Source organism: Dermacentor silvarum, chromosome 9 (genome assembly GCF_013339745.2).
Source record: "Dermacentor silvarum isolate Dsil-2018 chromosome 9, BIME_Dsil_1.4, whole genome shotgun sequence".
Lineage (NCBI taxonomy): Eukaryota > Metazoa > Arthropoda > Arachnida > Ixodida > Ixodidae > Dermacentor > Dermacentor silvarum.
This window is the reverse complement of record NC_051162.1, coordinates 32,410,603-32,434,107: the sequence shown is the minus strand read 5'-3', so window position 1 is coordinate 32,434,107 and position 23,505 is coordinate 32,410,603. Positions and strand designations below refer to the sequence as shown.

At 47.8% G+C, this 23,505-nt stretch overlaps 1 non-coding gene across 1 annotated transcript in view; it reads right to left on the bottom strand.

The window, feature by feature from the left end:
• LOC119463521 (uncharacterized) overlaps nucleotides 1-18,051 on the bottom strand; it is a 40,653-nt gene extending 22,602 nt beyond the window's left edge. The window contains exons 1-2 of the transcript XR_007463515.1: nucleotides 17,829-18,051; nucleotides 1,239-1,387 (exon numbers count right to left, since the gene is read on the bottom strand). This is a non-coding gene — a transcript (uncharacterized LOC119463521). The remainder of the gene's footprint in view (nucleotides 1-1,238; nucleotides 1,388-17,828) is intronic.
• Between the last annotated feature and the right edge of the window lie 5,454 nt (nucleotides 18,052-23,505).

Here is a 23,505-nt window from a genome sequence, read left to right as displayed (position 1 = left end):
AGGCTAAGCCTTAATGTATCACTAACAAACTACATTATTTTTCATCCTATCAATACAGTTGAAAGTATCACTCTCAAAATTGTCTACGAGCATAATGAATTAAAGCGAGTTTCAAACCAGAAATTTCTTGGTGTTTGGTTCAATGAGAATCTTTCTTGGAATTTTCACACCAACAAATTAACGTCCGATCTAAGTAAAACAGTCAGTTATTTGCATAAGATATCTCATTTGTTGCCCCCCTGGTTAAAGATATCCATGTATTACGCACTCCTGTACTCAAGGTTATCATACTGTATTCTTGTTTCGGGAACTATGACGTCCAGCAATTACCTTAAATTAATTTCAATTCAGAAACGCGCTTTGCGTGCTATTGAGGGGTTTCATGGCAGACCTTCAGATTTACCTACCTCACCACTATTTCAGAAACATGGCATCCTTAATGCAAAGGAAGTATATAATTTCTGTCTACTTAAGTACATCCATCGACATCAATTGTTCTTTTCTTGTCCAGACAATTCCAGCAGCCGATATGCTTTCCAGACGAAACGTAAACTTGTTACAATCACACGCACTAATTACGGCAAGCAAACACTAAGCTACCAAATTCCTACAGTAATAAATCGATTTCCCTTTGAAATTGAATATTACCTTCCACAAAAACGTTTTAAATTTATAATTAAAAACCGCCTATTGGAACAAACGGAATAAGATATTTATTTTGTCAACCGACTTTGCATTCATTTTTTACCTTTGAGATGTTTTTTTCTTACACACTTGATGCCAGCTTTGTGATATTGTTTCTGTGTTTTAGGACTGTCATTTTCATGTTTGTAAAAAATTATTTTTCTTTATACTGCTCACACGATAAGTTGTGTATGCGATTCAGTTATTCTTTTCTTGTTCAAATTTCATGCATGTTCTTACTGCCTAATGCTTTTTGCAAGGCTTGAGAAATTCACTGAGAATTTGTTGTGAAGTGCTTGTGCACAGTGCCAGCTATTCCACGGGTGATCAGGACCTCGTCAGGCTCTTGCCTTTTGTCTTGGTGCGCTCTTTTCGTTGAAAAGAAAATAAACTTTCACTTTCACAAAGACCCACAGACACGTGCAGACATTTTGCAAAGTTACGTTAAGGCCCCCAGATGTTAGAAACAACCGAAGCCTTTTCACAACAAGCAATGCACTACAAAAGCCACTCAGAAGTTTCAACTTGTAAATGCTGCTATGGGGAATACCTACACTTGTGGTCGGTTGCAGTTCTAGCGGTGAGCTGCTTGTCCGAGAGGTCGGCGCAGTCTGACAGGAGCAGTCCACGTCCATGGAGCAGTCCATGAAGCGATTTTTATTCCACCGCTATTTTCTTTGCCATTGGCGCCAGTTTTGGGTGCCTATTATAAAGCACAAAAAGTAACTGAATAATAATAGGAAAAAGAAACACATACATGAACATATTGCGCATATCAGGAGGAGACGAGCAATGCCTCCCGAAATTAGTAGTAAACATACAGGCCAGTGGAGAGGGGCACAGGGCAGTCATATTCAAAGGGGTCATCGGAGTTGAAAGATATTCTACACTGCATATCTCTGCTAAAAAACACCAGTGTTTCAGATTCGTCAGACAGCATTTCATTGGAGGGGTAATGCAAGAAGGCGCGTGTGCTTGCGTTGTAGTGCACGTTAAAGAACCCCAGTGGTCAAAGTTAATCCGGAGCCCTCCACTACGCCGTGATTCATAATCAGAACTGGTTTTGGCAAGTAAAACCCCAGAAATAACGGAATAAAGATACATGTGGTGATAAGCGCTACCAAATAAGGCTGCTCTCCACATATCCGACCGAAGCATGTCCTCGACACCAGGTTGTGCATACACGTTTCTTCCCTTTACATATACAACCTTCTGCAATAGCTGGTTTTCGTAATGTTGCGATCAGGCACAGAAGAAAGATCCTGAATCATGTTCCCTCATCTGCTCTTGCAACAGCACAGTGTGAATTATGGTTGCCCGGCGCATCTGTGTTGGCAACGCACCGGACTAGTACGTACATCACATGGCGTATAGTTCACTATGCTGCAATCTGTATTGTATTGTCCAACCCCAGGCAGTTATTCCACAGAACGTATCATTTCTCCGTGAGCTCATTGCATTGCAGGTGTCTGATGCACTTGTCGGATTCCCATTAAATGTGTGCTTAAATCGTTGCATATTCTACACATTTTTTCTTTTTTCCGCTTGCCTCGGCCAATGAGACATGCAACATCGTAAATAAATAAACTGTGAGGAAGAAGATCGGCACGCTGAACAGCCCCGTTGCCATCGTGTGGTTTGTACCCAGTTCGCTCTCTGGCTACGCCCTACCTGCTGGTGCTGCGTTTCTCGCTGCCACTCTACGACCCAAATAAACCCCCTTTACAAAACAAATAAATGAATGATAAATAAATAAGGCCGCAGTTTTTTACAAAACGCGAAGCGTTGATAACAATATCAAAGTATTAGACAACTATAGTCGGATACAACTTTAGAAGGCTGCGGCATTTGCCCCTCAAAGGCGGATGCACACCAGCCTCCACCAATAGGCGCGCACTTCAGGTGACGTCATGAGCCAGACAGCTGGTGTCCCCGCCGACGGAGAACATGCCTAACATGGCCGCCCTCGCTTCGAACTGGGCCGGTCGCGTCAGCTCTGTGTGTCTCGCTTCGTCAGAGTGAATTCGAATTGTTTGTGGTGGTCTGTCATGCCGGAAATATTATTGTGAGCTTACGATGCACAATTTGTGCCGCATGCGTTTGTTCTGAGCCGTGAGCCGGCGAAGAAAGATTGCAGCACAGATCGGTGACGCTGCGCTGCGTGTGGAAACAGGATCCCGTGGCGACATACCGCTGCAAAAAAACATCGTGCGTGTTTGTTCCGTGGTGTTTTGTTTTGCTCATAAGTGAAGTTACGATGAGGAGAGTTCGCCAAAGTCTGGTACCTACTGTGTGCGGCGGTTGTGTTTGTGTACTGTGCCCCTGCGTTTCTCGTCGGACATGGTGATGTGATGGAGCAAAACCATTATCAGGATAAATGAGAAAAGCATGCGCAGATGAAACCAACCTGCGAGTTTCTCAACAGAAAAATTTGTGAAAGCAACGACCAACGCAAAGATTCGTTGCTGCCAGCTCAGCGTGCAAACGACCGATCATTGGCAGCAGTGTGATAAGATAGCCGAGCGTCTAGCAGCGTCGTTCGAGTGTTGTGTAGCACCTTCGATTGATTGCTTTCCACCAATGCTAACAATCAGTGAACACGCGCTGCTTGAGCGAATGTCATTGGATTGTTAGCGGTCAGGCATTTGGAAGCAGTGTTTGTTTCCTTAATGTCAGTCTCAATGCTAATATAAAATTATGACTGATACACTGGTGCCGTTACAAGGAAGCTTGGCATGAATTCGCGTCGCTGTGTGGCTTAGAACTCTTCGCTTACTGCACGCGCCAGCTGTAGAAAGCCTGCTGTGACACAATCGCGCATAAGCTGTGCTGCCAGCGCTCGACTTGCTTTCCCACAACACAGCTTTGCGCTTTGTCGTGATATGTCACTACTAAAAAATTCCTATGACAGTGAAGGCAACAGAGCCAATAGGTACATTAGAAAAAAAGTACGACAAAGTAGGCACAGCTGCTTGTGAACTGACTCCTAACAGTTCTACTCGCGTCTGCGTTAAATGTGTGTGTTTCTTGTGTGTTTGTTTATATTAGTTATTTTGCCCTTTTTTTTGTATTTTAGATCTTAGTTTTCGCGCTCGCGTTTGTGTTCATGTGTGTGAATATGTGAGTTCTTCCGTGTGTGTATGTATTTATTCCTATTTCGATCCTTTTATTTTTGCAATTGTTCTTGTAAGCATGCTGCAGCCATGTCTTTACAATTCCATTAACTCGTCTTATTCAACGCACCAAGTCCTGGGAATAGCAGGGCTGGCCTCTTCGATGTCATTAAAGCCATTCTCTCTTGTCTACCTTGTCTCCTCAGTCTGTCACCTTGCTTTGTTTTCTCCTACTATTCTGACCTTTGCTTCTTGTGCTGTTGCTGCAACATGATTAACCAACTTGCACGAAAGAAAGTTTTATCAGCTGTGACAACAGAAACATTGACAGATACAAAATGTTAAAAGCATCACGTGGCTTGCACAGTTACTTCGTCTCTTACCCCTGTTAATGTCTTTATGCATCACTGCATACGGTAGCTTGCCAGAAGTGCACATGAAAAGGTGCCATATTGTGAAACAGCACCTTGCTATGTTGTTACATTCAGTCTTAATAAACAGATGGTTTTGCGGCCCGTCACATCTGGTGGTACACATATATAACATTGTGGTGTGGGGTATCATTTCCTGTCTTGACGTTTTCATCATTACAAATGCAGTTTCCTAGTGAATGGAGTCCAGCAAAGGAGTGCTGTGAGAGCTTTTGCAACTTTCACCATTTACTACTTCACCAATATCACTGTCCGAACATGTCCGTCACTTTGCCTACGGCTTGTAATGAACAAAGTGACTCACTAAAACACGTTCAATTTTGCTGTGCATTTTTCTGGTACGTAAATATGACAAAAAATGCGAGCAAAGTTAATCACGTTAATAATTGAGCTTGCATTCGCATTACTTGCTCAAGTCAGATTAATAAATTGAAAATTGGCTATGACAACACTATGACAACACTTCAATTTCCAGTGCAGACTGCTAAGAGAACCATAAAGCATGCTCTGACTACTGCGATTTCACTATGGGCTGCGTCAAACTCGACGGTGGCTGCCTGAATGAGCATTTTGGGCCTCACTAAGCTAATGATGTCTTATATTTGTTCTCTTATTCGCATGACTTGTGTGAGCCAGATAACAAAATAAACAATGCAACCACATGAATGTGCTTTGGTATTCAAGCTGCTGACAGTGGCTGTCAGTTTCGTGTTGTCTGCTGCTATTTCACCAGCACTCGCTATAACATGACTGTGATTTCCAGTGCAGACTGCTAACAGAACCATAAAGCGTGCTCTGACTACTGCTATTTCACTATGGGGCACGTAAAAGTCGACGGTGGCTGCCTGAATGAGCATCTTGAGCCCGCCAACGATAATCAGGGTTAACAATAGTGTTTCAATTCAGATATACCAGCATTTAAATGTGTTTCTATGCCACTTGTTAAATCGAGCACAATTTGTGCAGGACGTTGCTTATCAGAATTTAGCTTCTATTATAAGGAATATGCCGTAAATGTAACTGCTTATTATTTGAGAGGTCACATAACGGATGGTTGTCTGTTGCGAACCCACCGGCAAAATTTTGGTAGCCCTAATAGGGGCTGTTCTTTCGTTAATAAAAAGCCTTTATGCTTCGTCGAGTGGCTCAATGCCAGACAGCTCGCAGTCGGAGTCGCTTTCTTCAGTGTCTTCTTCACGCAGCTGGATGATGATGGGTTGAATGTGCTCACTCCCAGACGTGTCGAGTCTGAACTTTGCCTCCAAGTCCATCACATGCTGAATGCTCTTCCTCCAGTGTTCCGCCGTTACCTGCTTGATTTTCTCCCTCAAGATGACGTCAACCGTGGACAGCTTAAAGTCTCTGTTGTCTGCAGCGATGCCATTTTTGACCTTGGCCCACACAAGCTCAATGGGATTAAATTCACAGTGATACGGCGGCAGCCTGAGTACAATGCAACCGGCCCTTACAGCTGTGTTGTCTACAATGTAGCTTAGAAGGCGTGACTTTACAGATGCCACCAGCTCAAGCAGCTGCTTCTTTATCATCCTCTCACCGTAGGTGATGCTCTTGCTTGTGAGCCACTCCTGTATCTTTTCCTTCTTCCAGGCCATCATCGGCAATTTCTCTTCTCGCCGGCTATGGTAAGGTGCATTGTTTAAACAATGACGCTACCAGCTGGCAACTTCTGCAGAACATCATTGAACCAGCCCTCAAAGCGATTGCCATCCATTTCCTTGTGGTAGTCGCCTGTCTTTTGGCCTCGGAATACATCCAAGCAGCCGTCGATGAAACCATCCTCGCTGCCGATGTGTGTCACTATCAGGCGCTGACCTTTCCCAGAAGGTTGTTTTAGACCCGTCATCAGGTCATTTGCTCGAGCAAACAGGCGTCTGCACTTCTGCACCACGGTGTCTGTCCACACGATCGACCGAGTGTGTCCCGCCGTCACCCATGTCTCGTCCAGGTAGATTTTTCGGCCTTCCGCCCGGTAGCGCTCTACGTCACGGAGGTAGCGATTCCGCCAATCGGTGATGTCATCCCGGTCGATAAGCAGCGAGTTGCGGCTTCTCTTTTCGTGCTTGAAGCCGATCTCGGCAAGCAGGCGACGCACAGTACACCACCTTAGTGATGGGAGTTCCATACGCTCCGAGATCTCGGTAGTTTTCTTCTCGACCGCCGATATCTCGTTGCGGCAAAAGAAACCGTGCACACATGACCTCAGCACGCACAACGTGAAGCTGTCAAACTTCGCGCTGCGTCTTCTCTTCACCGCATTGCGTGGGCGCTTTCGCGAGGGCGTCGTCAGTTTGCCACCCGAAAAATCCGAAGCTTTAACTTCCTCCCTCACCCTGAACACAGTCCTTTCGCTGACACCGAGCATGTTGGCGAGAAAGTTGCTCGCGTCCTCCCCGCTGCGTTCAGGCTGCATGTTACGCCAAAATGTGTAGCAGTGGAAGATCATGTTGCGTGAATCGCTGTTCAGGATGTGGCCGCTCTTGTTCTTGCCGAGGCTCCTTGGTGGCGTGGCCATCGAGGCGACACAAGGCTCGTTCGCCAACAAAGGATCGCGTTTCGATGTCACCTCGCTGGGCTCCATGGCAAAAAACTGGCACGGAATGCCGCTCGTGATCGTGCGCGAACTCACAAGATCACAGGTTTGCAACCGCGAAAAAAAGAGAAAAAATATTAATTAAAAAATAAGCTTGTGCAAACACACAAAAAGTATACATGAATCTTATGCTATTAAGCCAGCGACTGCTTTATAATTACACGCCTGCTGCCGTTGATCTTGCTCCGTAGCAGACGACGCACAGCGTTGTAGAAGGCATGGAGTTATTTTTCTCTCTCGATCCGGCATGTGCTGTAGCATTTCCATCACGATAGTTTTACGAAACCAATCGTCAAGATACACAAATCTTATTTATACCGACAAATACACGTTTTAGAAGCAGTCACGATTTTTGAGCGGGACTATTTTAGTCGCGGAGGAATTGGCTGCTGCGCTTTGGTCAACTGGGCGGGGCCTCTCCTGTCTTCTAAAGTTGTACCCGACTACACACAAAGTAAGGTTCGTAGTCTTATCGATCATATAAACTGCAGTAAACGATCGCCTACCTATTAAATTATAAAACATGATGTCATTTAAGCGCGCAGAAGCAAGCATTATCAGATCTCACTCGACGACCGTGAACACTCTGTGACAACGCTGGCATGATGAAGAGAACCAGCAGCGGTGAGCGTACGATTCGTGCTGCCTCTCGCTTCAAAACTTGTGATTACGCGACCTCCAAAGGCTCCTGGGAAGACAGCGCACATGAAGCGACCAGCCATCTATATGGTATCCCAGTGTTTTGCACATAGGCGTAAAGTTTTCATTTGTCCGGGTGGCGCTGGGACCTGACCAGCTTTCCAAACCTCACCCATGTATGCATATATATATATATATATTATATATTGTAAAGAGGCTTTATTTGGGTGGCAGAGCGGCAGCGAGAAACGCAGCACAAGCAGGTAGGGCGCAGCCAGAGAGCGAACTGGGTACGAGCCACACGATGGCAACGGGGCTGTTCAGCATGCCATCTTCCTGACAATCACCCCCGGTATGGAAGAGTAGCCATCCTGGCGAACTAGGGAGAGTGCAGTGGATCGTAGTACGGCTTGAGCCGGTCAATGTGTATAGTCTGTCGCCCGCGACGACGGAGATCGGAAGATGACGACATGGATTCAACCACGTAATTAACTGCTGATGTTTGCGCAACCACCCGGTAGGGCCCGTGGTACTTGGGAAGGAGCTTCGACGAAAGACCAGGAGCAGCAATAGGCAGGACCCAAACCCACACGGGGGAGTCGATGGCGAGAGGGTGAGGTGGTTTGAGGTCATGATGCTGTCTTTGGCAACACTGTTGAGCAAACGTCAACGAACAGGCAAGTTGTTGGCATTTCTCGGCATGATGAGCGACCATAGCAACAGGTGAGCAGTCGGCAGGGTCTCGTCGGTACGGGAAAACCGTATCAATGGTGCTGGAGGGCTGGCGGCCGTGCAGCAGAAAGAATGGTGAGAATCCGGTAGTGGCTTGGGAGGCAGTGTTATATGCGTATGTGACGAAGGGAAGTACAACATCCCAGTTGGAATGGTCTGACGCCACATACATTGATAGCATGTCACCAAGAGTTCTGTTGATTGAATTGTTCAGTTAAAACCATTCGTCTGTGGGTGATAGGCGGTAGTTGTGCGGTGAATAATTTGGCATTCCGATAGTAGTGACTTCAGCACGTCCGAGAGGAATACATGACCCTGATCGCTCAGCAGTTCACGAGGTGCACCATGGCGGAGAACAAAGTTAGTGTAGAATGAATGAGGTGACGTCTTTTGCTGATGCGGCAGGTAAGGCGGCGGTTTCAGCATACAGTGTCAAATGATCTACGGCGACGACAATCCATCAGTTGCAGTGCCAGTAGATGGAAGAGGCCCATGTAAATCAATGCTGACACGCTCAAATGGGTGAGCTGGGCAGGGAAGTGGCTGGAGAGGTGCGAGACACATTTGCGTCGCTGGCAGGCAATGCAGAGACGTACGTATTTGCGGATGAAGGTGTACATGCTGCGCCAATAGTGGCGTAGGCGAAGCCGTGTGTAGGTCTTCGACACTGTGCCGTGACCACACTGGGGGTCGGAGTGAAAAGCGGAGCATAAATCGGTGCGAAGGTGGCAGGGCACGACTAAAAGCCATGTGCGGCCGTCACTGTGGTAGTTGTGGCAGTTTAAAAGTCCGTCGCGGATGGCGAAATGCTGGGCATGTCAGCGTGACGCTCGAGTTGCCGAAGCCGCTGGAGGGATGGACAAAATATCGAATATCGTGACAATCCATGGGTCTTTTCGTTGCTCCGAAGCCATGTCCATGATGTCAAGTGGGGAGATATCATGACTGTCGGTAGGAGTACTGGCGTCTGAAGTAACTGGGAAGCGTGAGAGGGCATCGGCGTCAGTGTCTGCATCCAGAGCGATAGACGACACGGATATCGCATTCGTGGAGGCGGAGGGCCCACCGAGCGAGGCGACCCGACGGGTCTTTGAGGTTAGATAACCAGCAAAGAGCGTGATGATCCGTCACCACATCAAAGGGTCGACCGTAGAGATATGGGCAAAATTTTTGAAGTGCCCATACGATGGACAAGCACTCTTTTTCGGTTACCGTGTAATTGACCTCAGGTTTTGTAAGGGCACGACTGGCATAAGCCACCACGTATTCGGCATTAGTGTTCTTACGTTGTGCGAGCACAGCACCAAGGCCTACACCACTGGCGTCCGTGTGAAGTTCTGTGGTAGGCTTGGGTCAAAATGGCGCAAGATTGGCGGAGATGTAAGTAGGTGGCAAAGAGTGGTAAACGCTTTCTCAGAGGCTTCCGACCAATTAGAAAGTGCATTGTCGCCTTGGAGAAGTTGGTTGAGGGGTGCGATCACATTAGCGAAATTGCGAATGAATCGTCGAAAATGGGAGCATAGTCCAATGAAGCTGCGTAGTGCTTTCAAGTTAGTGGGCTTCGGGAATTCGGATGCGGCACGAAGTTTAGCACGGTCAGTAAGAATGCCTTCTTTGGAGACAATGTGGCCTAGTATAGTCAGTTTTCTAGCTGCAAATAGGCACTTTATCAAGTTCAGCTGGAGTCCAGGAGTCCGGAGACAGGTCAAACTTGATGTAAACGGCGAAGATGGGTCGGAAAAGCTGGAGAAAACACGACGTCATCAAGGTAGCAGAGACAAGTATGCCACTTCAGGCTGCGCAAGATGCCGTTCAACATGCGTTCAAAGGTGGCGGGTGCGTTGCAGAGACCAAAGGGCATGACAGTGAATTCGTACAAGCCATCTGGTGCTACAAACACGGTTTTTGGACAGTCAGCATCAGCCATGGGCACCTGCTAGTAGCCAGAGCAGAGATCTAAGGAGGAAAAAAACTCCGCTCCTTGTAAACAGTCAAGTGCGTTGTCTATACGTGGCAACGGGTATACATCCTTTCAAGTAATCTTGTTAACCCTTCGATAATCAACGCAAAATCGTATGGCGCCATCTTTTTTCTTAACCAGGACGACTGGTGATGCCCAGGGACTACTAGAAGGCTGGATGACACCGCGTTTGAGCATATCGTTCACCTGGTCATCGATGACGTGTCTTTCGCTCGCCGATACTCGGTATGGATGCTGCCGAATGGGTGCATGTCTTCCGGTGTTGATAGTGTGCGAAACAGTCATATGGCCAAGTGACGTTGCTTGACAGTCAAAAGAGGAAGAGAAGCCTTGGAGCAAGTGAAGAAGTTCGGCTCACTGCGTCGTCGTAAGGTCACTGGCAATAGACGGCGTAAAAGAATGCGGCAGCGACTGAGGAGGCAATTCTTCGAGTGCGGCAAGATAAGCGGAGTCATCCATTGTGCCAAAGATTGAAGGTGAAGCCAGTGACTCTGCTCTCCTAAGGCTTTCACGGCGGCGTAAAGTAATTGGTTCGGCCGACGGGTTTGACACCCACATCAGAGAGACGCCAGTGATAAACTCGAGAACAGCGAACGGCAGTGGTAGTGATCGGCGGCGAACGAGAAGTTCAGAGGGCGTGAAGAGTACTGTGCCGGCATCTACATAGGCACAAGATACACTGACAAGAGCAGAACACCAGGCAGGTATAATGGTATAATCTGAAACGGTGATTTTGCAACAAGAGTCCTCGTTGGCATGGATAATATCTGTAGAAAACGGAAACAGCTCAATTTTGGCGCAGGCGCAGTCGATGATCGCATGATGTGCGGAGAGAAAGTCCCATCTTAATATGACGTCGTGAGAACATGATGGCAACACAATGATTTCAATGACATATAGAACCTCCTGAATGACATGAGCAGTGCAGGCACCGGATGGCTCGACGTGCTGCGCGTTGGCCGTCCAAAGGAATAATCCAGAAAGCGGTGTCGTCACTTTTCCAATTTGGCGGCAAAATGGGCATCTATCGCAGAAAGTGCAGCGCCAGTGTCGACAAGGGCTAGCGTCAATATTCATAACGTTTTTCGGGAACTATGAGGCCTTATACATTTTGCTGACACGGCAGTTCTTGCCTCCTGAACTGCGATATTTAGTTTTCCTGGCGCAGAGGGCTCCGCCGACGGTGCATGGGCGAAACGGAGCGCTGGTAAGGAGATGGTCAACGGCGAACGGAGAAGGCGGTCTCCGCAGCAGCAGAAGAATCATAGCTGTTCGAATAATTGCGCCGTTGTTGGAAACGTGGCGCATATGGAGGCACGTTGTTGGAGACGTTCGGTGCAAGCAGGCGACAGTGACGTGCCACGTGTGCAGCACGGCCACAATAACAACAAATCGGACGGTTGTCATCCGTGCGCCAATGGTCTTGAGGTCGTGCACGCTGTACCACTGGTCGAGCGGGAGGGGATACAGGTGGGCGCAAAGGCGGACGAAGTGGACCGTAGGTCTGCAGGCCAGGTCTCGCAGTGACTTCGGCGTACGTCAGGGGAGCGGCAGTCGGAGCCTGATGGAACGAAGGTGGAACGTGGTCGGCTACCTGCTCCTTGATGACATAGTGCAGAGCAGGCACCAATGGAGAACTCGACGGGCCGTATGTAAGCGGCATCAGCGAAACCTGACGGGCAACTTCTTCACAGACGAAGTCCTTGATCTGTGTTAAAGGGAAGTGTTATCCGGGGCAACAGCCAAGCTCGACATTGAAATGGCCTGTGGAAGAGATTGGCGAGTAGCTACGCATTGTTTGCGCAGTTCATCGAAGCTTTTGCAGAGATTGACGAGTTCTGATACTGTTGACGGGTTTTTCGCCAGCAGCATCTCGAAGGCGTCGTCTTCAATGCCCTTTAAGATGTGGCTGATCTTCTCGGCATCAGCCATTGCGGCGTCAACGCGGTTACAGAGGTCGACAACATTTTCTATGTAACTGGTAAAATGTCTCCCCGCTCTGTTGTGCACGACCACGCAAATGTTGCTCGGTGCGAAGCTTGCGAACAGCGGAGCACCCAAATACCTCCGTTACGCTAGCTTTGAAGGCCGCCCAAGTCCTGAGATCACATTTGTGGTTTCGGTGCCACACGCTGGCGACACCGCTCAAGTAAAACGACACGTAATTCCGCTTTTGGGTGTCGTCCCAGTCGTTGTGGGTGCTCACCCGGTCGTATTCAGCGAGCCAGTCTTCTACGTCATGATCTTCTGTACCACTGAAGATGGGTGGGTCGCGTTGACGTAACGGGCCAGGGCAGACCAAGGTAGTCACCGAGGCAGCGGGTTGTGGTGTTCCTTCTTCGGGCATAATGAAGACAGGCTGTAGTGTCCGGTTGCGAAGTTCCAGATTTCCGGTCGTACCCAGCACCTCCACTAATTGTAAAGAGGGTTTATTTGGGTCATATAGCGGCAGCAAGAAACACAGCAACAGCAGGTAGGGCGTAGCCAAAGAGCGAACTGGGTACGAGCCACACGATGGCAACGGGCTGTTCAGCGTGCCGATCTTCTTCCTCCCAATATATATATATATATATATATATATATATATATATTGTGAGCACATTTTGGGCATATTGTCATTTGTACATTCGACTCATCATTTTTTGTCTTGTGCGGTGCTTCGTCTCTGCCTTGGGCAGCTGCTCGGAAATAAAGGCATTGCATGGGGTGACGTCTCACAGGTGGTGAGTGTGCTTCAATTCCCACCTCCTCTTACTTTCCCGATTTCCCTGGAGCTCAAGTCTGGTCGTCGCTTGCCTCTTGCCTAACACGGTGATGACAGAAAGCTACCCATCCACCAGTGCTGCTACCATCTCTGCTCAGCCAGCTGGGCCTACCTGGATGGTGAACACCAAACAACGAGATCCTCCCATCTTTGCCGCGGCGTGGATCTTCCCGTGGCGACGACATGGAAGATTGGCTTGATCACTACAACAGAGCCACCGACGTCAACCATTGGGACGACACGCAAAAATTGCGGTATGTCACTTTTTACCTAACCGAGTTGCGAAGACGTGGTTTTATAACCATGAAAGTGACTTTTCGGACTGGCCATCATTCACCCAGCAATTTTGCCATATATTCGGCATGTCCTCTGGACGCTCCGAAGTCGCGAAACAGAGGCTGGCAACGCGCATACAAGAACAGGACGGGTCTTATGCATCCTACATTGAGGACGTCCTCGCTCTCTGCTGCCGCGCACAGAGTGACATGGCGGAAGCTGACCGCATTCGCCACATACTGAAGGGCATCAACACAGTCGCCTTTAATGCTCTCGTCATGCAGAGCCCAAACTGCGTTGGTGATATCACAGCATGCCAACGTCTAGACATGCTCCAATCTATTCGCCTGCCACGCGCCTCTTGTGACCCTCGTTTTAACGGTGATGCTGAGTGGCGAGCCCCGATACACACTCTGATCAGGGAGGAACTTCACGGACATCTTTCTGGACCTGCGATGCTTGCAACCGTTCGCCCCACTCCTTCTGGACTGCGTGACATCAAGGACGAACTGGAATCGATGACAAATGCCCAAATGGACAAGTCTACTGGACCATTTCGTCCGCCAAGTTATGCCGAAATTGCCTCCCGGCCTCCCTCGACCGTTCTGTCTCCACCTGCCCAAGCTTATCGCGACCCCCTAGCTTCGCTGGCAGCGAATACTCCTGCACAGCCGTAGTACACTCCGTGGTGGTCGTCGCACCGTTTGTTTCTACTGTGGTACTCACGGCCACATTTCTCGCTACTGCCGTCGGTGTCAGCAAGATGAAAGGCGGGGCCATGCTACCTGAGGAAGACAGCACACCTAGGCTTGACTCCTATGTTCCCGGGAGTCACCCAGGCAAAAGGCGAGGCTATGCCACCTTTCAGCGAGACAGGACACCAGGGTTCGATTCCTATGTTCCCGGACTGCAAACAACCTCTTCTGGTCGCTCTCCTTCCCCTTCCCAGGACATGGCTCGAGCATCCCGATCGCCCCGGCGTCGTTCTCCTTCACCTTACCACCGTTCCTCTTCGCCCTTGCGTGCTGCTTCCCATGTTGTGGACACCCATTCGGAAAACTAGAGGCTGCAGTTTTTGGAGGAGTAACTGCATTGTATCGGACTATCCCAATTCCTCCTGCTCGCCCCGCCAATTTGCTCTTGGTTTGTGTGGAAGGTGTTTCTGTCGACGCCCTTGTAGATACTGGAGCCGGTATTTCTGTTATACATCGTGAACTGTGCTTCCATCTGTGAAAAGTGCGAACGCCATATGTTGGTCCGGTCCTATGTGGTGCCAATGACGTTCCCATCTTTCCTACCGGATAGTGCACAGCTCGAGTTCTGATAGACAGTATTCGTCATCATGTTCAACTTGCGGTGCTTTCAACGTGCGCTCATCAGATGATATTAGGATCGGACTTCCTGCCCGCTGCTTTTGCACTAATTTCGTGTGGCGACCCAACGATTCACATCAGCGACACCGAGACTTACCCCATTTTCGATTCATGTCCCAACCTCATTGCAGCAGCGCATTTTATCTGCAGATTAACCAGCGGCCAGAAAGGGCATGCTAAGGGCGATACCAACGCGATTTAAATGCAGATTTTTGGCTTTACCATCTAATAAACAGTTTGCTTGCATAGAGTGCTTGTTTCAAAAGAAGTTGTCCGACACTTTTCGCGTGTATTGCAACCTGAAGGGGGCACGATTTATTTGCGAGGTTACCCCCTTTTTTATTTACTCATCTCACTAGTAAACACCCCACAAGTATTACTGGAATTGTACACTTGGATTAAATTTTAAGTTTGAAGCTCTTTTAATAGTAATCTAGCTTCTTGTGGTTTTCCCTTCATATTTATGAAACTAGGAGAAAAATTAGAAGCCTTATTGCGTAGTGTTTAGACGCAACCAAGGACGGAAAAAAAGGATCAGGACAGGAAAGAGCGTCACTTGCAACTAGTTTATTGAAAGCAGACAAGGGTCAAATTTATAGAAGGTGGCCTTATGCGCACGTACATTTGCGCACATAACTCAGTTTGCCTCATTACCCAATCATATAGTGCAGAAACTTAAGTTCAGTAGTGCATAAAGCCACAGACGTAGTGCTGACACAGATGTCACGTTTCATAGCAATGAAATACCCTTAATTCCCTTGCCAGGGAATCTTTGCTTTTGCCAAGAATGCGGATATTGAAAAAGTCTGCCTCACTTGTGCAGGAATTGCAGTGCATAGCTAAATGTGCACTAATCTTACTCTTGACAGACAGCTCGTGTTCCCTTACCCTATCATTGATGCAATGGCCTGTCTGACCGATATAGTCCCTGCCGCAATCAAGTGGAATTTCGTACACCACACTGACCATGCAAGTCATATACGGCCTTGTATGATTTTTACCACAGCGGGTCAATTTCTGAGGGTCTGCGATGCACGGGCACAAGCCAGCAAGCTTCCGTGGAGCCAAAAAAAAAAAACAATAGGTACTTTGTACCTACTGGCCACCTTTTTTAGATTGTGGGCCACTGTACTGTATGCATGTGCGGAACAACCTGAGGCCTTTTTTCCACTTACCCTTCAATTTTTGAAGGAGGTTTTCCGCAACTGCGACCATGACAGAACAAGGGTATCCGGCTGATCGCAGCTTTCCTGCATTTTGTGAGAGCAAGTCCTCACCAACGACGACTCAAGACACATGACTATTGCCCTTTTTAGAAGCTACGAGTCGAAGGCAAGTTCTTTGCGTGAGCACAGGCAGTACGCCCAACAAATGTGTCATTCAGACAAGAATAGACTAATCTAAACACCACAGCTTGTCATGTAAAGGAAGCTCATGTGTAAAGGAAAGCCTTTTGGCATGTTGTCTAAATAGCGCTAAAAATTCTTCCACTGTATTAGTGGTCATTACAGAAAGGTTAGGTTTTAAAATCACCAAGAAATCGTGCACATACCTAAAAAACTTTTGCACCGTCAAAAACACAAGCCAAGTCTAGGTCAATAGCAGATAAAAAAGATGTTACATAACACTGGCGCGACCCAGGAATGGATGCAAATACCGTTACGCTGAATGTAAACACAATCATCATAAGAGACAAGAGCCAAAGATAAATTTCTAGTAAAGTCGTAAAGTTATCAACAGATGTGCCTGCACCTCTTTTAAAAGCTAGAACACCATTTTGTTTGATGCAGGCCCGGACAATCAGAAACAGTTCTGCATGTGAAACTGAGTAAAACAAATCTTTGACATCCAGTGTGCAGGCAGACCCACCGGATTCCAGGTTTTGCAAATACTGCGTCACATCTGTTGAATTCTTCACAGTAAACGGGTCATCTACATCCAGTGCACTAAGATGCTTTAAAAAATAACGGCTAACGTTTTGCTGCCAGCACTCACACTGACTAGCGCATATAAGATGAACCAATTAGCCCAGCAACAACTCCTGATAAATTAGAAGACGTCGCGTGAGTAGGCCTGCAGCACTTCAGGTGCCTACTGAAGAAGAAAAATGCACTAAGAACAGTTTTAAACTCTCAAACACAATTTATTTACCAAAGCAAGCACTAATTAAATCATTTTATAAGCTCTCAGTGAGGCTATCTGGTTAAAATGTGGTTGCCATACTGCACGCTCGTACATGCTACAGTCTTGCTAGCATAACACTCGGCTGCCTTTTCAGAACTGTTAAGCCATCTCAGATAGATGCAGAGATGTTTGGACACAAATCACTCAAGAAGTATTCCGAAAAAAATTATGGGGTTTTACGTGTCAAAACCACGATATGATTATGGGGCACGCCGTAGTGGGGGACTCCGGAATAATTTGGACCACCTGGGGTTCTTTAACGTGCACCTAAATCGAAGTAGACGGGTGTTTTCGCATTTCGCCCCCATCAAGTATTCCAATCACATCTTTGTGCTGATTGATAACATCAGTTTTCCTTTCAAGGTTACATTTTTTCCAATAATTTCTTTCAGTGCTTTCAATGACAGCTCAGATCTCGAGCTTCTGCAAAAGACTTGAGAGCACTAGAGCACTCTCGCCTAAGTGCAGAATTTGTCTGCTTGCATGAATTAAAATTTGCTGCCTTGGACATTTTCATTTAGTTGAGTACGGTGGTGTTCTTGGTGAACTTGGTGGTCCAGGTTCTTCAGCCGTTAACATGTACATGCACACAGAACAGTGTTCCACAGTATGGATAACCGGCTTTAAAAAAAAAACCTGCCAAGTGGGCGAGCACATCTTCCTCAAGAGAAGAAACTTCCTCTAAGTCGAGAATGAACTCTCTTCTCTCATCACTCTCATCCGACCGAGTGACGCGTTGTGCTTGTTTAATTATTGCTGAGAAAAAAATCGACCAGGTAGGTACAGTCATCGGTCGCGTATCCACGAAATGAGTTTACATGTGCCATAATACTTCTAGCTACAAAAAAAAAGGTCGATTCACAAACATCTAGAATAAACCTACGCCGTTGCAACAAGTAAAACACAGCGATCGCACCATACTGCAGCCTTATAATCACTAGAAAAGGCCCGCCAACCTATACAAACGATTTCTCTGTGAAAATGAAAAGGGTCACAAAGGGACATTATTCTTAACAAAATCATGATCCTCACTCGCATACCTTCGTTGTATCCGCCGGTACTCAGTTGTCACGCTTTACTTCCGCTGCCCATTTCTTCATTCGGTCAACGTCGCGGGGGTGACAAAATACCCGCGGCTCTTTTGCGGTCGATCCAGTGCACAGAGCGACACAACAGCCCGTCATGTTTCGTTAACAAGAACGAACATCACATGGGACTACACAAAACACGAGCTGTCGCTTCACAACACCACAAGAAGAGCTAATTGAGCGCGCGTCCGTTCAGCTCGACAGTCGTCCATAGAATGAAGAACTAACATGGCGTCGAAAAGCCATAGCGGCGGCATGCGGCGGCGCCGGGCGGTTCAACGGCTGTCCCCACTAGTCCCCACCCTGAAAAGCGGCGCTGGCATCGAGGCACCCTTAGAGTCACTGGAAAACAGAGTACCGCAAACATAAAGTTTCTAAATAAAAAACCTAGAGGGAAAAGTGGCGCTAGTGTCTACGGGGGTTCTCCTGAACTATAGTGCCTAGAATATACGGCACCGGGCGGCCGTTGTAAGGCGCCACGCCGGCGATATGCTAGAATCACTGGAAAAACAGAGTACCGCAAAGGTACGCGGCATGCCGGCAACATTGGGTGGCGGCGGCCATGTTCCTTCCAGACCGCCGACGCGCTGTAGCGGTGCCAGCGTGCATTGAGTAGCGTTGATTTAACTGACGAATTTCCCCCCTAGATTTCGAGTCCCGTTTCGCGAAACTGGATTATTTTTGTGTTTTTCTTCAAGTGGATGCCACAAGTGACAGCAGGATATCGACGGAAATGAACGTACTGCGCGGTAAGCGACGGAATGTATAAAATGTGCGGCGATGGTTCCGATGCTCGCGAACCGATGCTCTACGTGTCGCTTTTGGACTTCGTCTTGCGTCAAGTGCTATGTGCAGAGCTGCTGCAAACATACTTGTATGCGCCCAGTGAATTCGCTTGAAACGTCTTTTACACGAAAACTGGGCCCTGAGGTTGTGTTTGCGCTAAAAACGCAGCTTGACAGCCGATGGAATATGCAGTGGGTGTTCAGGTTGCCTTCATAGTGCTCGTTCGCGTCCTTTCGAAGTACAAAAGCAAGCAAATGTAAACAGCTTACTGCTGCGCTTGTTTATCTGTATAATCGGAGCGAAGTGTAAGCAGTAATTTTTATGTAGATTTATAAAGTTGCCTGTCACGTATCAGTGATAAAACGCCAGCAGCCTCTGCAAGCAAACTTCGCGTCTTGCGGATACTGGAGTGTTTGCGAATGCGTGCTTGTAATGTTCTCGTCGATTTGTGAAATAAGCTCTCTGAAGGTAACGTTGTAAACGACTGGTTAAAAGCTTTTAATTCACGCGAAACTCAAGCAGGTATCCGCATACGGCTATAATGAATGTGTACGAATGTTTTTTTTTTTATACCTTTGATAATGTCAACCTTCTAGTGCACTTATTTCCAATCTGTTACTGTGTTCTGGAGTATTGTGTTGACATTGCCAGTACTAAACAGTGGTGCCGTTTTCCTATATTTATTTTCGATCATGCTCCTTTTATTGTGTACCCTTTATGTGAATCGGATCATTAACACAAAAAGACGTTTTCGAAAAAAAAAAGTTGCGAAGACACGGTAAAAACTAGGTTTCTGAAACGGAATTGTAACATTGAGCACTTCTATTTTTTAAATGATGTTCTTGTCGCTGCACTCACGGCATAAAAAGATGTATGAGGCTGTTTATAGAGGTGCTGTGCCAGTTGACAAGCATTCGTAATCATGCTGTAGCAGGTTTGCAATAAAAATTACTATTTTACAGCCTCCCTGTATAAGGGACACCATACCATTTGTCCCCGAATTGCTTCATGCTGTCAGCAAAATTCACATTTTCAGAACAGCATGCAGTCACAAAGTAAGATGTGGAGGCAAGCAACATATTTATTTCACAACAGTCACAACAACAATTTATTTCGTCAAGCATGACAACAGCATACCGGTCTTCCGATTCGACTCTTGGTTTCTCAAAATCATCGGGAATGAAATGGTCCTATAGTTTGTCCATGGAGAAAACAAAGAAAAATAGGAATGTTAATAAACCTACCCTGTGACAGTGCTTAAAATATCTAAAGTGTAAGTAGTCGCAAAAAAAAAAGAGTCAGGAAATCAATAGAAGACATTTTGAAGCAACATTTTCTGTATAGACCTGGTGCCTGTTTAAAACACATTATTCATGGGAACCACCTCCTTTTACTCTGTAGCACAACATGCTCACTTGAAATGCATGTTTGTTGTTTCCATCGAGCCGCGCGAATCAAGCACTGCAGGTTGCTTGACATGTATGTACGTTTTCTTCAAACGCGGCGCGCAAACCGAATGAAACAGTGGAGAGCTTGCTAGAAAGTTCGTAGTGCGATGTTTTCAACAGCACTAAGTGACTTGAAACATAGGTACTGGGCAATTTTCAATAGCGTAAAACAAAGCAAGCCGCGCGAACTGAACAGTTTGCTGGAAACAAAGCGCAAAGCAGAGCGGGCCGCGCGAACCGGAGACCTTACTTGAAAGATAGGTACTGGGCGATTTTCAATAGCGTGAAACAAAGCGAGCCACGCGAACAGAGCAGCTCACTCAAAACCACGTGTGCTAGCTACATAGTGTTCAATAGCCGCACCCAGAGCGATGAGCGTGAACTGGAGAGGTAAAGTTTAGCGGTCACACGCAAGTACAGTCGCTTGAAAGCAATAACTGTCCAGCAAACTAGTTATTCAAGAAACTTACCTCGCACAAGCGGGTGTTCTTCGAGGGCGCGAAGTTATTGCGGCCAATTCTGTGGAGCCACGCAGAACGTCGTTCACCGTCGTCCTTCCCGCACGGAATAGAGAAAAATGCCTTCCCGGACTCCGTTCGGTTGCTACACCCGAAGGCAAAGCAACCAGGCATGATGATGGGTTATTGCTGACGCCTGTGTTCGCAAGCGCAACGCAAGCGTTGAACGAAACGGCGAAGTGCTCTCCGTGCGCGGTGCGTACGCTACGGGTTCGACATGCCAACTGAAAGGGCTTGGAAGAAATATGGCGGCAAAAGGTCACGTGACACGAGCGCCCCAATCACCGGTGGCCGCGGCAGGCGGCGGCGCGCGGAAAACAAATGCGATACTCTAAAAATTTTCCAGTGACTCTACGATATGCTGGCGAACAGCGCCACGAACGGCACCTGTCAAAGCACTGGCATGTGAAGCAGACGACGGGACCAAGGCGCTCGGTGCTTCCAGTGATTTGGCACTGCGGGTTATAAGGGCTGACGCACCGGAAAACGCATTTACGCGTGTCTTCTTTTGAGAAAGGTCGTCACTTGTGCGAGGCAGATCACATTCGTGGCATGAAGTAGTATATAAAGCAGAAAACGAGCGCAAATTGCGATGCAAATGCACCACGTGAACGGAGCTCACCGCGGCAAGCTAAGACGTGGAACTCCAGTAGTTATGTTCCAGATGTTATTTTGCTGTGCGCGTTAACATTCTCGCGTATTTAATCATGTAAATAGGCGAAGAACACAACAATTATGGACAGAAAAAAAAGGAGACATACGTCTTCCTTATTCTGTTTCTTGAGCTGCTTCGCCGATCGCACATGTGTCAGTCGTTCTCTGTCCGTTGTAGTTCTTTTATCTTTGCAATGCTTCCCCATTCTTAATTGCTTATAAACTAGCCCAATCTTCAGTCACGGCCCATTTTATGTAGCTTAGCGCGACGGGAGCCGTCGGTGGCGGCGAGTGTGAACACGCCACTGAGTTGGCGTTCGCCGTCGATGCACAGCACAGTCATTTGCCGGACTCAACCAGAGTTGGGAATAGCTAGGAAGGAAAATGTACATTAAAAGGAAGACTGATACACTGATAAGACGGCAAAATGACTACAAATCTGAGTGTTCGCCTTCGGTGCCCAAGCTCCGGAGCCATTACACTGTGGAGGCGAAGACACGCAAGTGGGACACGAAGCTCTTGCGTATGAACGGCTCTCTTATTAACGTTAGAACTAGACCATAGCAAATCAGCGTCGGAAATGTACAGTACCCAGCGATTGAAGCGCTGGCAGCGCGCGGCTGCCGCCGTTTTTTTTTTTTTTCTTTTCGAACCACAGGTGAGCGCCGTGGGACCAAATGCAGTCATAATGCGTTACGAAGGTTTTCGCTTTCCCTCTACACCACAATGCATCAGTTCGGTGCCCCCAGCGCTCACAGTCAGTGCAAAAAGCGCTGGCGACCATGCGATTCGAGTATCGCGTTTCAATTTCTGAGCACTGAACGCACTGTTGCCTACAGACCGCACATATACAGACTTTCCGCCTGAAAAACGCCATGCCTCGATGAACAACGATTGAATTGAATGGCGTAACCAGCTTCAGTCATGTTTCAGTAACTGTTGGTGCACCCAAAAACGCAACATGTTTGATCAGACTTAGTTTCACGGCAGCGCCTGCTGCGCGCGGCCCGGCCGCCACATGCCATTACTTTCACGGCGAAGCCGCATGAAGGCGCCACCGGTCCAAATTCATCCCGCGCCCGGTGCCTATAGCGCGGGCTGACACTGATAATGTGTGAGCGTCTCATCGCTGCTGCACATATCGCATGGATGGCTGTTGGGCATTCCAATAAGGAAGGAATATGAGTTCGTAACTGTAATGATCCACCGGTTATCCATCCTACGCATTAGATGGCCCGCCTAGCTCCATTTTCCCCCTTAATGTCAACATATAAAGAATATCGGCTATCCCCGTTTGTTCTCTGATCCACGCCGCTCTCTTCCTGTCTCTTAACGTTAGGCCTAAGTTTTTTCGTTCCATCGCTCTTTGTGCGGTTAACTTGTTCTCGAGCTTCTTTGTTGACCTCCAAGTTTCTGCTTAAAGGGCCCCTAAACCACCTCAGATATTTTTTGAACATTTCAAGTAAACACGCGCATCGAGTTCAGAATGCCGTCACGATCATCGATGCCAAACGCTGAAGCGCTGCAGCGCCGCGAGCGCACCCCAAAATATTTTTTTTTAATGCCGTCCTCCTCTCCTGGCCTTTCCGGTATCCCCAGCGGTCGTCACGATGTCACCAGGGTGCATCTGCTGATGTCAACGGCGGTGACGATGTCCATTGGTCAAACAATTAAGAACCTACGACTTCCGGTTTGTTTGCTAGCAGGTACGCGCGCTCCCTGTTCTTCCTCGTCGTGTTGCTCGCTTGTGCGCCCTTTTTGCGAATCTTATAAATTACAGCCCGCGACGCAAGTGCCAAATGAGTCACGTTCCAACACAGTCGGGCTTAGCGGTCTGATTAGCTGCGCGAACAGAGTGCGACAGTGTTGGCCTTTCCAGACGTTCGCGCAACACACGGTCTATCGCGGCACGCTTCGCATGAGCACGGGCTGGCACGGCAGCGGGTAGCCGAGAAGCGCCTATAGTCTCGGCTAAGGCCTGTCCACGTTACCGGCACGGTAACTCGCCGTTTGCCATTCGCAGGCCGCCGTTCGACGGTGGTTTTCCTCGCGAACGGCGAGATTTCCTTGCCGTAGAGAGGACGAGACCGGGACCCATTCGGGCGGCAGCGTCACCGCCACCGATCGCTCGACGGCGCCGATATCGTCGCTAGGCCTTCGCCGGTTCACTTAAAGCTAAAGCGGACGGCACTTCGGAATGAATCGCCGACGCTCACAAGCCGC